This window comes from Arachis ipaensis, chromosome B1 (assembly GCF_059453495.1).
Source record: "Arachis ipaensis isolate K30076 ecotype BB chromosome B1, ASM5945349v1, whole genome shotgun sequence".
NCBI classification, from domain to species: Eukaryota; Viridiplantae; Streptophyta; class Magnoliopsida; order Fabales; family Fabaceae; genus Arachis; species Arachis ipaensis.
In genome coordinates this window covers 83,498,093-83,512,929 of record NC_142436.1, presented here as the reverse complement: position 1 = coordinate 83,512,929, position 14,837 = coordinate 83,498,093, and the positions used below count along the sequence as shown (strand labels likewise).

The 14,837-nt window shown below is 39.9% G+C and overlaps 1 non-coding gene across 1 annotated transcript; it reads right to left on the bottom strand.

The window, feature by feature from the left end:
• Nucleotides 1-10,891: 10,891 nt before the first annotated feature.
• Nucleotides 10,892-10,998, bottom strand: LOC148577270 (small nucleolar RNA R71). The gene has a single exon (XR_015904729.1). It is a non-coding gene; the product is annotated as a small nucleolar RNA R71 (small nucleolar RNA).
• Nucleotides 10,999-14,837: the final 3,839 nt, after the last annotated feature.

Sequence of the window (14,837 nt, the reverse complement as noted above, 5' to 3'; positions counted from 1 at the left end):
TTAGTAAAGAAATTAATCCACATAAGGTGAATTTCAAAGTAAAGTTAGTACATGAGTATGTAATAAAAAAGTGGAAAAATTTGGGTAACTAGGTAAAGCATTTCAAATTATATAAAGTATATGTTAGGTGAGACCTTAGACTAATTAAGGATTCAACTCATAGCTCACTTAGCCTTATATATAACCCTACCTTTACCTTGGCCCCATTACAACCTTTAAAAGACCTCATGATCTTTGTATGTCTGTATTCGATATTTGTTGATTGGTTAGATGAAGAACAAAGTTTTAGAAAGCAAAAATAGAAAAGAATAGAGTGATTAGCCCCAAACACTGAGTGAATAGAGAGTAAACACAAATCCAGTGAGGGTTCAATAGCTCATCACCATATATCTCTGCTTAATTGTTTAATTGTCTTGCAAGCTTATGAAATAATTCAACCCAACTCAATTGTGACAGTGCTTTAACAAATATTTAGGATTGGCTATACATATATGATGCCTTGAAAATATGAAACAAATTAACCACATGTAAGCTCTATATATATAGGTGGGTGATACTTAAAATTGCATGATTCATGTAGGTAGTTTGCATTTAGAATATATTGCATTGCATGAGATTCCACCATTCTAACTTCACTCTTTCCATTGGATTTAGCATGAGGACATGCTATTGTTTAAGTGTGGGGAGGTTGATAAACCCATATTTTATGATGTATTTTGTGCTCAATTTAAGTGATTTATTCAATCCTTCACCCACTTGTTCATGTAAATTGCATGGTTTTACTTTCCCTTCGTTATTTTATGATATATGTGAAAAACATGTTTTCTATACTTTAAAAATGTTAATCTTAATTACCCTTTTATTACCATTCGATGCCGTGATTCGTGTGTTAAGTATTTTCAGATCTCATAGGGCAGGAATGACTCAAAGGATAAAAGGAAACATACAAAAATGGAAGGAAAGCACAAAAATGGAGTTTTGAAGAAAAGGCAGCGATGCGAACCCATGGACGACGCGAACGCGTGCCTAGCGTGAAAATGCAGTGACGCGAACGCATGGATGAAGCGGACGTGCACCTTGAGCAGAACGGAATCGACGCGTACGCATGACCGACGCGTACGCGTGACAAGGAAAACTCCCAGATGACGCGAACGCGTGACCCACGCGAACGCGTGACAGACGCCACTTACAAAAATCTGCAGAAAATGTCCCCAGCGATTTCTAGACCATTTTTCGGCCCAAATCCAAGCCAGAAACATAGAATATAAGCCAGAGAATGGATGAATCAAAAGAGAGACGAAAAAATACAACTGAATAATTCACAATTTTAGGTTTTAGATGTATTTTTTAGAGAGAGAGATTCTCTCCTCTCTCTTAGGATTTAGGATTAGGATTTCTCTTATTTTTAGGATTGCTTCTACAGTCACAGGTTCAATGTTCTTTTAAATTACTTTCTAGTTTTATTTATTCTATTATTTTAGTTGTTATTTATCTTTTCAAATTGGCTTATGAACTCTTCCATGTTAAGATTTGAATGTTCTATTTAATATAATTTGAGGTATTTCAGACTAATAATTGTCTTATTCTATTTATGATGATTTCAATTCAATTTAGATTTATTTTCTCCCTTTGGCCTGGGTTAAGTAATTTATAATACTTGAGTTATCAAACTCAGCTGTTGATTGGAATTGGAATTCTTTGCTGGTTAATTTGTACTCCGATAACGTTAGTCTCTCCACAGGAGTTGACTAGGACCTGAGGATTAAATTAATTTGTCCACTTGACTTTCCTTTGTTTAGCAAGGGTTAATTTAAAGTGGAAGCTGAATCTAATTATCTTCACACCTGATAAGGATAATTAAGATAGGACTTCAATTTCTTATACCTTGCCAAGAGATTTTATTATTATTAATTTATTTTTCTTGTCATTTGAATTACTTGTTCCTTATTCCCAAAAACCCAAAAATAAATAATTTTCCATAACCAATAATAAATCATATTGCCCTGCAACTCCTTGAGAAGACGACCCGTGGTTTAAATACTTCGGTTATAATTTTTTATTGGGTTTTGTTACTTGTGACAACCAAACTTTTGTAAGAAAGGAACTCTTGTCGGTCTAGAAGCTATACTTACAACGCGAATCTATTTGTGAAAATTCTAGATCGCATGAGAGTTTTGCTCTTCAAGGAGCATGGAACAAATTAAAGAATTGGAGTTTGGACATGCACGCGCACGCGCACTATACGCGTACTTATATGGCTGGCCCATATTCCCTATGACCCTCACGCGCACCTTACGCCTGCGCGCAGATTACAAATGACCCTAGGAACGCGTACGCGTGTAGTGCGCGTACGCGTCGATGTGCGCACAGGATTTTTTTAAATGGAACAAGTGCCCAGTGATTTCAAGGGGTTCCTAGGCCCTGTTTTGGAGCAGATTTTGGAGGGAAAAGCTTAAGAAGACCAAGGATTAAGAGTGTTAGAACAATTAGTCATAATTCTAGATATTTTAAGGAGTTAGTTTCATTTTGTTTTTAAAGAGAGAAACTCCAATTTCTCTCTAGGTTTTCACTTCCTCCATTGCAAGTTTCCTTTGAATTCTTGGTGAGATCTATTGCTAATTGACTTTTTGTTGTGATACAAGTGTAGATCTACTCTTCTTCTATTCTTAATTGATGTTCTTGTGATTCAATTTCTTAGATCTAGATTTGGTTGACTTTGTTACTTTGAATTTGGATTAATGAATTGAAGTTTTATTCAATTATTTGATTGTTGATGATTGTTTGGATTAGATAGCTTTAATTCAATTCTCTTCTCTCAATTACATTATGTTTTCTATGATTGCCTACCAATTGTTTGTGATAATGACAACCCTAGCTATGGAGTAGATTTCTCTTGCTTGGCTTAGGGGTTGAGTTATTGGAGACACTTGAATAGTGGATATCAATTGTAGATAATGAATTAAGAAGTTGCTAATTGACTTGGAGTGTACTAAAGCTAGACTTCCTTAGGGTGAGACTAGGACTTGTGACTCAAGTTAGTTACTTTCACTTGACTTTCCTCCATTGTTAGGGGGTTAACTAAGTAAAGCAATAATCAATCCTTATCATAATTGAAGGAGACTATAATGATGGAACTTTCAATGCTTACCCTTAGCCAATGCTTTTATTTCAATTAATTGTTGTTTTCTTGTTAGCTTGAATTCTTACACCAACTCTCAAAAACATAAAAGCTTTCCTAATCAATGATGCACATTCTAAGTCAATTCCTAGGGAGAATGAACCGGGATCAATACTCTCGGTCATAGATTTTAGAATTGTTTGATGCGGTATTCGCGTGTTGGTTAGACTATATTCACGATCAGATTCATTACTAGTTTCTAACCGGCATAAGAATAATTCTGTTCATCAATGGCGTGGCATGCTAGTACAAAATTCCAGAGAAGAGGTTGAAGGCTAAAAAGGCTGGGCGTGCCACTTGAGATCGAAGGCATGGCACGCCAAGCTTCCACCCTTACTTGGGCGTGCCACTTGAGCACCTGTGTGTGGCACGCCAAGGTACAAAGAAGGCCAAAGCAAAGGCTGGGCGTGCCACTTGGTGTCGTAGGCGTGGCATGCCAGCTCGAGATTCCCACCTGGGCGTGCCACTTGAATGCTGGGCGTGGCACGCTAGCTACTGGAACCAAGGCAAATGATGGGCGTGGCACGCCAACCCCTGGGCATGGCACGCTGGTACAACTTTCTAGAGAGGAAGACAAAGGGCCAACCATATGGGCGTGCCACTTGGTGTCGAAGGTGTGGCACGCCAGCTACCAACCTCCAACCAGGCGTGCCACTTGAGTCTCAGGCGTGGCACGCCATAATCATCAACCAAGCAAAGGAAGACCTGGACATGCCACTTGAGTTCTGGGCGTGGCACGCCAAGCTATGGAGTCAAGCACAACAAGGGCGTGGCACGCCAGACCCTGGGCGTGCCACGCTAGTTCAATTTTCTAGAAAGATAGATCAAGCACACAACAAGGGCGTGGCACGTCAGACCCTAGACATGCCACAATAGTTCAACATTCCAGAAGCTAATAGAAGAAGGAAAAGGCCTGAGCGTGCCACTTGGGCTCCAAGGCGTGGCACGCCAGGCTACCCAAGGCTTTAAAAAGGCCTGGGCGTGCCACTTGAGCTCGAAGGCGTGGCACGCTAGGCTACCCAAGGCTTTAAAAAGGCCTGTGCGTGCCACTTGGGCTCGAAGGCGTGGCACACCAAGGTGATCAATGAAGGGAGGCGTGCCACTTAAGAATTGGGCGTGGCATGCCAAGGCAGAATCAGAGCAAGACATGGCATGCCACTGATGCGCCAATCACACGCCAGCTGTGAGATCACGTTTATTGAGTTTTTTTCCCTCCAAAATGTAATTTTACTTTCACTTTTGTATTTTTCTTTATTTGTTATTGCTAGGAGTAGTATATATACCCCTTGGAAGTACTGAAGAAGGGGTTAAGCAGTTGAGCTATTAGTGGAAGCATAGTTAGATCACTTTTTCTTGAGCTATGAGTAGCTAAATTCCCTCTCATTGAGAGAGGGAGCTCTGTTGTACTTGATGGATTAATGATAGTGAATTTCTTCTTCTCTACATCTTCTCTTTGATTTGCTAGAAGAAATTTCATTCTTCATGCTAGTGTTCAATCACCTTGGAAAAGGGGTTGAATACAAAATGGGTTTCATGGGAACCTTGGAAATGGAAACTTGAAATCATGCTAGAAATCCCTTCTTACACTTGAGTAGGATCTGGGTTTTGGTGTTTGGATATGGTGACATAAAATCCTCTCTCTACTTAGACCTATGATGATGTGTGGTATAATCAGGGACCAAGCATATCTCTCTTCATGAGCAATTAGACCAAGGAATTGGCTATTGATCAAGATCTGAGAGATTGAGTCACCAAGGGATTGGGGCTCAATCAATCATGATTGCTAAGAGGTTAATGAGTTGCATGATTGAAGAGGATATGAGCTGGATTTAATCCAAAGAGACAACATCTCCTGATCTCAATGAATCCCCTCTTTCTTATCTTCCACTTTCTTTATAGCTTTCTTTACATTCTGCAATTCCCCATTCCTATTTACAATTAAGTCATTTAAGTTTCTGCTATTTACTTTCCTGCCATTTCCAATTCTGCCATTTACTACTTTCATTTACTTTTGACTAATTCACCAATTGATTAAAATTGCTCAAATCTATCAATATCTGTGGATACGATCCCACTCCACTGTGGGTTATTACTTGACGATAATTTTGGTGCGCTTGCCAAAAGAACGGATTCACAAAATTTATAATGGGGTGTGAATTCGGCTCATCAGATGCTAAGTTTGGTGTTCCAGCAAAAATTTCATTAAGAACACATTACACCCTCAACATGATTAATATCAGCTCCAAACAATTAGAGAAACCACTTAACAATTGTCATGTTTCTAGTTTTCATTTTGTTTTCTAGTTCATAGTTTATTTTCTTAATAAAAGTACTTGATGTTTCATGCATGTATTTATTCTACTACACATAGAAGTAGGCAAGGAACTAAGTTTGGTGTTCCCATACCAACTTAGGATCAGAGAATCACAAGCATACATGCATGCTAACTGTTTCTCAAGTGCTTGGGGAACAAGCAACTTTCAATATCTCTTGTAGGAAGTCATTCAATCTCTTAGAGGAAAAGATACATCATCATGGACAAAGGGAGGATATGGAACCCAACAATGATGATAACACAAAGGAAACAAATGGACTCCAAGAGGTTGTATTGTTCTCTGACCGACTTTAGCCTAAACATGCTAATTGAAAGTGCAAATGTCCCCTGTTGATTAGTGTCTTCTTAGATTTATTTACTGTTTGTTAGTTTGTTTATTTTCATGCTGTTATAGCTTGCTAGTCTAAGAGCTTGATTCACTTTCATCTTACTTGAATTATAAGCTTTGTTCCTCATGCTTGAATAAAAGAAAAATAACTGTGAAATAGAGAAAGAGTAAAAGTCTGATATGATATGAGATAGAATAAGGTTATGTGGTGTTATGTGCTGGTTCATTAGTTGATTTATAAATAAGGCTGAATGTTGGCATCACTTTGTGTTATGAACTTGAGTTACATTTCATGAGACTTGAAAAATGAAAAAGATCCAAAATAAAAGAAAGAAAATGCAAGAGAAAGAAGCTAAAAGAAATAAACAAAGCTGGGCACCAACGGTTGGAAACTTTGATAAATGCCTGTGATGTTCTTGTACAAAGATAAGCTTGGATAACTAGGTTCTAAGGGGTGTTTCCTTATTAGTTCTTACTAGTTTTGGGATTTAATTTTCTTGCTTCTTATTTGATTTTGTTTTCATTTTCTCTTGCTATCATGAATTCTCACTTTGGCTATGAGTTTGGTTCTAACTATGTTGTAGGAAATGGGAGCTACAATGAGGATGTGTATCAAGGATGGGACAATCAAAGGTGGGAGGAGCCATATGCATATGATCAATCTTCATGGCAACAACCTCCACCAATACACTATGAATAAGAGCCATTCTATGATGTATACCAATCCAATGGCTATGGTGAATCTCCTTGTGACTTTCAAGAACCACCACCATATGCCTACGAGTCATATCCTCAACATGAACCTCTACCATACTCATAAGCCTTCTTTTACCAAACACCTCCATATCCACCATACCAACCACCTTTTGAACCATATGAGCCATACATGGAACCACCATTCCAATATTCATACTCCCAAGAACCACCTCAATACACACCACCATACCCTTACCAAGAAGAACTACCTTCCTATTATGAACCCTTTCTCCAAGACAATGAACCCTCTTATCCACTCCAATCCCCAATGGATGAAATACTTGGCCTTATACTTCAAGGGCAAGGAGAAATTCAAAGGGAGACACTAGAATTTGTGGCTACCTTGACCAAGGTAGTAAGCACTTTAGCCTCCCAATGCTTGAGCACTCAAAGCACTCCCATGGTCACATGTGGAGAATTAATTGAAGAGCATAACATGAAGGAGAGATTGGAAACTCCGGTGGAAAATGAGGGATGTTATTTTGTATTAGAGTAATTGGAGGAGCTTATGATCATTGAAGAAGAGGAAGAAGTGGTTGAAGACTTAGGAGATGCGGAACCTCCTTGGGAACCTAGAGTCGAAGAGAACCTCTCCAAGGCGATTGAATTGGATGTTGAGTAGGAGAGTGCACAACCTACAAAACAATTTTTGAATGAAGACTTGGAGAGAATGAAGCAAGAATTGTGTTCCCTTGGTGATGAAGATCATGCATCCAACCTTCTTGGTGTTGAATCCTTTGAATTTGACGAACCTTCTCCCAATGAGGTAGAAAGCAAGGTGGAGGTAGATTTCTCTCAACCTCCCATTTATAATTTGAGTGATGGAGAAGAGTTAGATGAAAATGATGAACAAACGATTGAAAGTGAAAAAATTTGTGAAGAGGTGGAGACAACCAAGGAAGAACATAAGGGAGTAGAGCTTGCAAGGATATTGGAGACAACTCTCCCCAAGCCATCACCATCCATTCTCTCATTCAAGTGGGTAAATTCCTTATACATAAGCTTTATTATTCCCCTTGAATATGGTTTGCTTAAGACGGATGGTCAACTTAGAAATATTTGTGGCTTTAAGAGCAAGAGGGAGATGGTTAGTGGTTGGCATTGTGCGGGTTGGTATAGTGATGCCAGGGCATTTTGGCCAGTTTTACTGACCTTTTCTTTACTGTTTTAGGGTAGTTTCATGCATTTTCTTAGTTAAAAAGCAAGTTTTGGGTAGATAATCACTTACATCTTGATTCAAGGAAACATTGTGAATTTCATGTGATTTTATGAGAATTATGCATGAATTGAATGACAAATTGGATAATGCATGTCTCATAACTTGGATTAGAGCTTTGATGCACTTTATTTGCTTGATTTCAGGACAAAGGAAGCAAGGAATAGCCACATTAGCAGCGACGTTAATCTAATTAACGTGACCACTAACGTGGAATGGGAATAAACTTGCAACGTTAATGAGAAAAGTGATTGCCAATAACGCCTTCGAAACCATCATGGCCCACGTTAATAACTACATTAACGTGGTAGTTAACGTGGAGAGAAAGGGAGCTCCAGCGTTAGTGGTAAAAGTGAATACCATTAACGCTCTAAATTGGCAATTACCCACGTTAAGAGTCATGTTAACTCAATTAACGTGAACTCTAACGTGGAAAGGAAGACAATGCTAACGTTAGTGACACTCACCTTTGTCACTAACGTTGGACCAAGCCCAATTGGCCACGTTAAGAGTCACGTTAACTACATTAACGTGAACTCTAACGTGGGAGGAACAAGGAATCGCCAACGTTAGTGACACTCACCTTTGTCAATAACATTGGACCAAGCCACTATGAGCCACGTTAGTTGCCACGTTAATTGCATTAACGTGGAAGCTAACGTGGAGGAAAGAAATGATGAGCCAACGTTAGTGACACTCACCTTTGTCACTAACGTTGGAGATGGCAATCACCACCACGTTAGTGGCCATGTTAAGATAATTAACGTGAGGCACTAACGTGAGAAGGGGCGTTTGAAGCATTAGTGACAAAGGTAAGTGTCACTAATGCTCTCGAGGCTAAGGTATACCCACGTAAAGAGCCACGTTAGTTATACTAACGTGCATTCTAACGTGAGAAAAGGGGGGCTAAGAGCAACGTTATTGGCAAAGGTAAACGCCAATAACGCTTGTGATGGACCAAAAGGCAACGTTAGTGGTCACGTTAGTGCCACTAACATTGAAGTTAACGTGAACCATCTTGGGCTAGAAACGTTAGTGAAAAAGGTTATTGTCACTAACGTTCTCGAACCCACATTTTCACTTAACGTTAACGCCACTAACATCCTAGATAAAGTCCATGCCTACTTCACACTTTCTCTGCAAGTAAAGCTGAGCCCACTGAAGATTCCAAACTGCTTCAACTCAAGATCCAAAGGCCCATATCCAAAGACTTGAAGAGCCAACTAGAAGATCAGAAGAGTAGTATATATAGGAGTAGTTTTGAACTAGAGAGAGAGCTTTTGGACATTGGGAGAACTACTCTCTGTATAATTTTACTTTCTTTGCACTTTTAGTTTTACTTTGAGAATGTATTTTCCATCTTTGTTTTCTATTCCCAGAGCTATGAACAACTAAACCCCTTTCATTGGGTTAGGGAGCTTTGTTGTAATTTGATGGATCAATAATACTTTTCATTATTCTTCTTCTTTCTTTTCTCTTGATTTTACTAGAAAGCTTTCAATCTTCATCCAATTGGGTAGTTGTCTTGGAAAAGAAGCTATTCATACTTGGATCTCTTCGGAACCTTGGAAGAGAAATGAAGAGATCATGCTAGAAATGCTTTCTCATGTTGGACCAAATTGGGGTTTAGATGGATATAGTGACATATAATCCTACCAACATTTTGATTTGGGAATACATGTGGTATAATCAGTGACCACACTTCATCTCTTCTCATGAGTAATTAGACCAAGGAATTGGCTATTGATCAAGATTTGAGAGACTGAATTACCAAGGAATTGGAATTCAATCACTTAAGATTGCTAAGGAGATCAATGAACTTGATCCGGAGAATACATCATCTCCTGAGCCCAATGAACTTCCCATTTCTGATCCTACCCATTCTCTTTACTTTCTGCCATTTACTTTTATGTTCATCTTCCCCATTCCCCATTTAAGATTCTGCAATTTACTTTCCGTCATTTACGTTCAGTTCTTTATTTCCAGTAATTACATTTCCTTCCATTTACTTTCCGCCATTTAAATTCCTGCAATTCTCCAATCAAATTCTGCTTAGCTTAACTAGAACATTCCTCCAATTAAAGTTGCTTGACCAATCAACCCCTGTGGGATTCGACCTCACTCTATTGTGAGTTTTTACTTGACGACCATTCGGTATACTTGCCGAGGGAAAATTGTTGAGAGACAAGTTTTCGTGCATCAAGTTTATGGCGTCGTTGCTGGGGAATGATTTTGTATCAACAATGATCAAATTGGTGGATAACTAGATTGAGCATTTTTCTTTTGTTTGATTTAAATTCTGTTTGAGTAATTTACTTTCAGTTTTAGTTATTTTCTTCCATTTACCCCTACCCGTTTGTGGTGTTCTCGTATTTGTTACAATTCAGTTCACTTACCCACTAACTGTTTGATATATTGCATCACTCACACTAACAGTATTTTTAACAAGAATACTCTCTATCTCCCTTTTTGCTTTGGTCTTGTTGGTTGTATGACAGGTAGAAGAAGCGGGCTTTAACTTCCTTTGATTCTGAACCTGAGAGGACCTTCCTTAGACTAAGGAGGGAAGCAAGAGGAAAGAGAGTTGTCGGTGCTGAGGAAGAGGAGGAGTATTTTGAACCAGACATGGATGAGAATATGGAGAACCATCATGAAGAAGAGGCTCACAACCATGGCAGAGAAGGTCCAGTGCATCATGCTGGACAAGAAAGAAGAGTTCTAGGCTCTTATATCAATCCAAACCCAGGAAACTGTGGAAGTAGCATCCAAAAGCCAACCATACATGCCAATAACTTTGAACTAAAGCCACAGCTTATCACCCTGGTTCAGAATAACTGTTCATTCGGAGGAAGTGTCCAAGAAGACCCCAATCAACATCTAACCACATTCATGAGGATATGTGATACTGTGAAGTCTAATGGTGTTTATCCTGACACCTATAGACTGCTCCTGTTTCCCTTCTCACTCAAGGACAAAGCATCTAAATGGCTGGAATCCTTCCCGAAGGAGAGTTTAACAACCTGGGAAGATATGGTGAACAAATTCTTGGCGAGATTCTATCCTCTTCAAAGAATCAACAGGTTGAGAGCTGAGGTACAAACCTTTAGGCAACAAGATGGTGAAACTATCTATGAAGCATGGGAGAGGTTTAAGGACTTGACAAGAAGGTGCCCACCAGATATATTCAATGAATGGGTGCAGTTACACATTTTCTATGAAGGTCTTTCTTATGAATCAAAAAAGGCAGTAGACCACTCATCTGGGGGATCTCTGAACAAGAAGAAGACCATTGAAGAAGCCATAGATGTCATTGAGACTGTAGATGAGAATGACTACTTTTATGCTTCTAAAAGAGGCAACACTAGAGGAGTGATGGAGCTAAACAACATGGATGCACTGCTGGCCCAAAACAAGATGATCACCAAGCAGCTGGCTAATCTTACCAAGAAGATGGAAAGAAACCAAGTAGCAGCAATCACCACCTCATCAGCAACCCAAGAAGGAGTGAATGCAGAAGCAGAGGATGAACAGGAACAAGCCAACTACATTGGAAACTCACCTAGGCAGACCCATGATCCATACTCCAAAACTTATAATCCTGGTTGGAGGAACCACCCAAACTTTGGGTGGGGAAATCAACAAGATCAAGGCCAAGATCAGAGACGTCACAACCCCAACAACAATGCAGCTCACCAACATTCCACACAGAGATCATATCAGCACCCACCTGACAACACCTCTCAACATCCATATCAAAACCAAAATGGCCATTCTCATCCCTCCAACTCCAACTCACCATCATCCGAAGATAGACTCTCAAGGATTGAGACCCTACTTGAACGAATATGCAAAGAAGTCCAGGACAGTAAAATGTTCTGAGAGGAAGTGCGGTCCCATATGCAGAATCAAGATGCTGCCATCAAGAAACTTGAGACATAAATTGGCTACCTATTCAAGCAAATTCCCAGCCATAACCTGTGCAGCAACACCGATCCAAACCCAAGAGAGGAATGTCAGGCTATCACCCTCAAAAGTGGGAAGGAATTGAAGGAAATTCCCAAGAAATCACAAGAGAAGAACTCAAATGAAGGGGAAAAGGAACGAGATGAAGTCCAAATTTCCATTCCCAGTTCACAGCAAAAAGGAGAAATGCTGAAGCCAGATGTCCCAAAAGCTCCATACCCTCAGCAATTGAAAAAGAAGGGGGATGACAACCAATTCTTAAGATTTCTAGAAATCTTCAAGAAACTACAAATCAACATACCCTTTGCTGAAGTAATAGAGCAAATGCCGCTCTATGCCAAGTTTTTAAAGGAATTAATGACCAAGAAGAGAAGCTGGAAGAGCAATGAGACTGTGATACTAACCGAAGAATGTAGTGCCATCATTCAGCACAAACTATGCCAGAAATTGAAGGATCATGGGAGCTTTTAGATCCCTTGTATTATAGGGGAAATCACAGTGGAGAAGGCTCTGTGTGACTTAGGAGCCAGCATAAATCTGATGTCAGTAGCTATGATGAGAAAAATGAGGATTGAGGAGGCTAAGCCAACAAAAATAGCCCAACAACTGGCAGACCGATCGTTCAAGTTTCCTCATGGCATAGTAGAAGATTTGCTGGTGAAGGTAGGAGATTTTATCTTCCAAGCAGACTTTGTAGTGCTGGACATGAAGGAGGAAGCCAAGGCCTCCATCATCCTGGGAAGACCGTTCTTGGCCACTGCTGGAGCTATCATTGATGTCCAAAAAAGTGAACTCACCCTGAGATTACACAATGAAAAGATGACATTTAATGTGTTCAAGGCCATGAGTTACCCACCAGAACCATTGGGCGAATATATGAGGTTAGATTCACTGGAAGACGCAATACAAGAAATTTTTGAAGAAGAAGAACTTGAAGGGTTAACAGAGGAGGAATCAACATCTAGCGAAGAGGCTGCAACAGCAGAGATTCATATACTGGGTGCACCAAAGGAAGAGAATGAAAAAAAAGAAGCACCCAAACTTGAACTCAAAGCACTGCTACCCACTCTCAAATATGCATACTTAGGAGAGAATGAAAGTTTCCTAGTGATCATAAACTCAGCCCTCAGCCAAGATCAAGAGGATGAACTACTCCAAGTATTGTGAAAGCATAAGGATGCCATTGGATGGACCCTCGCTGACCTGAAAGGAATCAGTTCAGCCATATGCATGCATAAGATACTGTTGGAAGACGATGTCAAACCATCCATTTAACCCCAAAGGAGGCTGAATTCAGTCATGAAGGAAGTGGTACAGAAAGAAGTCATGAAGTTATGACAGGGAGGGGTGATCTACCCGATCTCAGACAGCCCATGGGTCAGCCCCGTGCAAGTTGTCCCAAAAAAAGGAGGAATCACGGTAGTCCCCAATGAGAAGAACGAACTAACCCCTACAAGGACCGTCACAGGATGGCGGATGTGCATAGACTACAGAAAACTCAATGAAGCTACAAGAAAAGATCATTTCCCCTTCCTTTCATGGATCAGATGCTGGAAAGACTTGCAGGACACACATATTACTATTTTCTCGATGGTTATTCAGGATATAACCAAATAGTGGTTGATCCGAGAGACCAAGAGAAAACATCATTCACTTGCCCATATGGAGTGTTTGCCTATAGGCACATGCCATTTGGGCTATGTAATGCACCTGCAACTTTCCAATGCTGCATGCTCTCCATTTTCTCAGATAGGATAGAAAAATTCATTGAAGTCTTTATGGATGACTTTTCGGTATTCGGAGATTCCTTCCCTAATTGCCTAAATCACTTGGCCCTGGTATTAAAAAGATGTCAAGAGACCAACTTGGTCTTGAACTGTGAGAAATGTCACTTTATGGTAACAGGAGGAATAGTTCTTGGCCATAAGGTTTCTAACCAAGGCATTGAGGTAGACAGAGCTAAGGTGGAACTCATTGAAAAATTACCCCCACCAAGTGATGTCAAGGCAATTAGGAGCTTTTTAGGGCATGCTGGCTTTTACAGAAGGTTTATTAAAGATTTTTCAAGGATAGCCAAGCCCTTAAGCAATCTCCTTGTATCTGATACACCATTTGTCTTTGATGAAAAATGCATGCTAGCATTCGAAAACATGAAAAAGAGGCTGTCATCTGCCCCTATCATTTCCCCACCTGATTGGAACTTACCATTTGAACTGATGTGTGATGCATCTGATTTTGCAGTTGGGGCAGTGTTAGGACAAAGGAAAGATAACTTGGTCCATGTGATATACTATGCCAGAAAGGTCCTCAATGACACTCAAAGAAATTATACCACTACTGAAAAGGAGTTGCTGGCAATAGTTTTTTGCATTTGACAAGTTTAGATCGTACCTCATTGGTGCCAAAGTGATCGTTTTCATAGATCACACAGCACTTAAATATTTGTTTGCCAAGCAAGAATCAAAACCAAGACCAATAAGATGGATCTTGTTGTTGCAGGAATTCAATATTGAGATTAGAGACAAGAAAGGAGTGGAGAACAAAGTAGCAAATCACCTATCCAGAACCCCTCATGATAAAGAAGGATCACATGATACAAGTGTAAATGAGTTCTTCCCAGATGAGCAGTTGATGATGGTTCACAAAGCACCCTGGTTTGCAGATATTGCCAATTTCAAGGCAACTGGGGCTTTACCTCCAGAAATCAACAAACATCAAAAAAGAAAGCTCATCAATGACGCAAAGTATTTTGTTTGGGATGAACCATACCTATTCAAGAAGTGTTCAGATGGAATCCTTAGAAGATGTGTTTCAGAAGAAGAGGGAAGAGAGGTCTTATGGAACTGCCATGGCTCGTGCTATGGAGGCCACTTTGGAGGGAAAAGAACTGCAGCCAAGGTGTTACAAAGCGGATTCTTTTGGCCCACCCCTTTTAACGATGCCAAGGAAGTAGCAAAGAGCTGCAATAAATGCCAAAGAGCTGGAAACCTACCCAAAAGAAATGAGATGGCATAGAATTTCATCTTAGAACTGGAACTGTTTGATGTATGGGGAATCGATT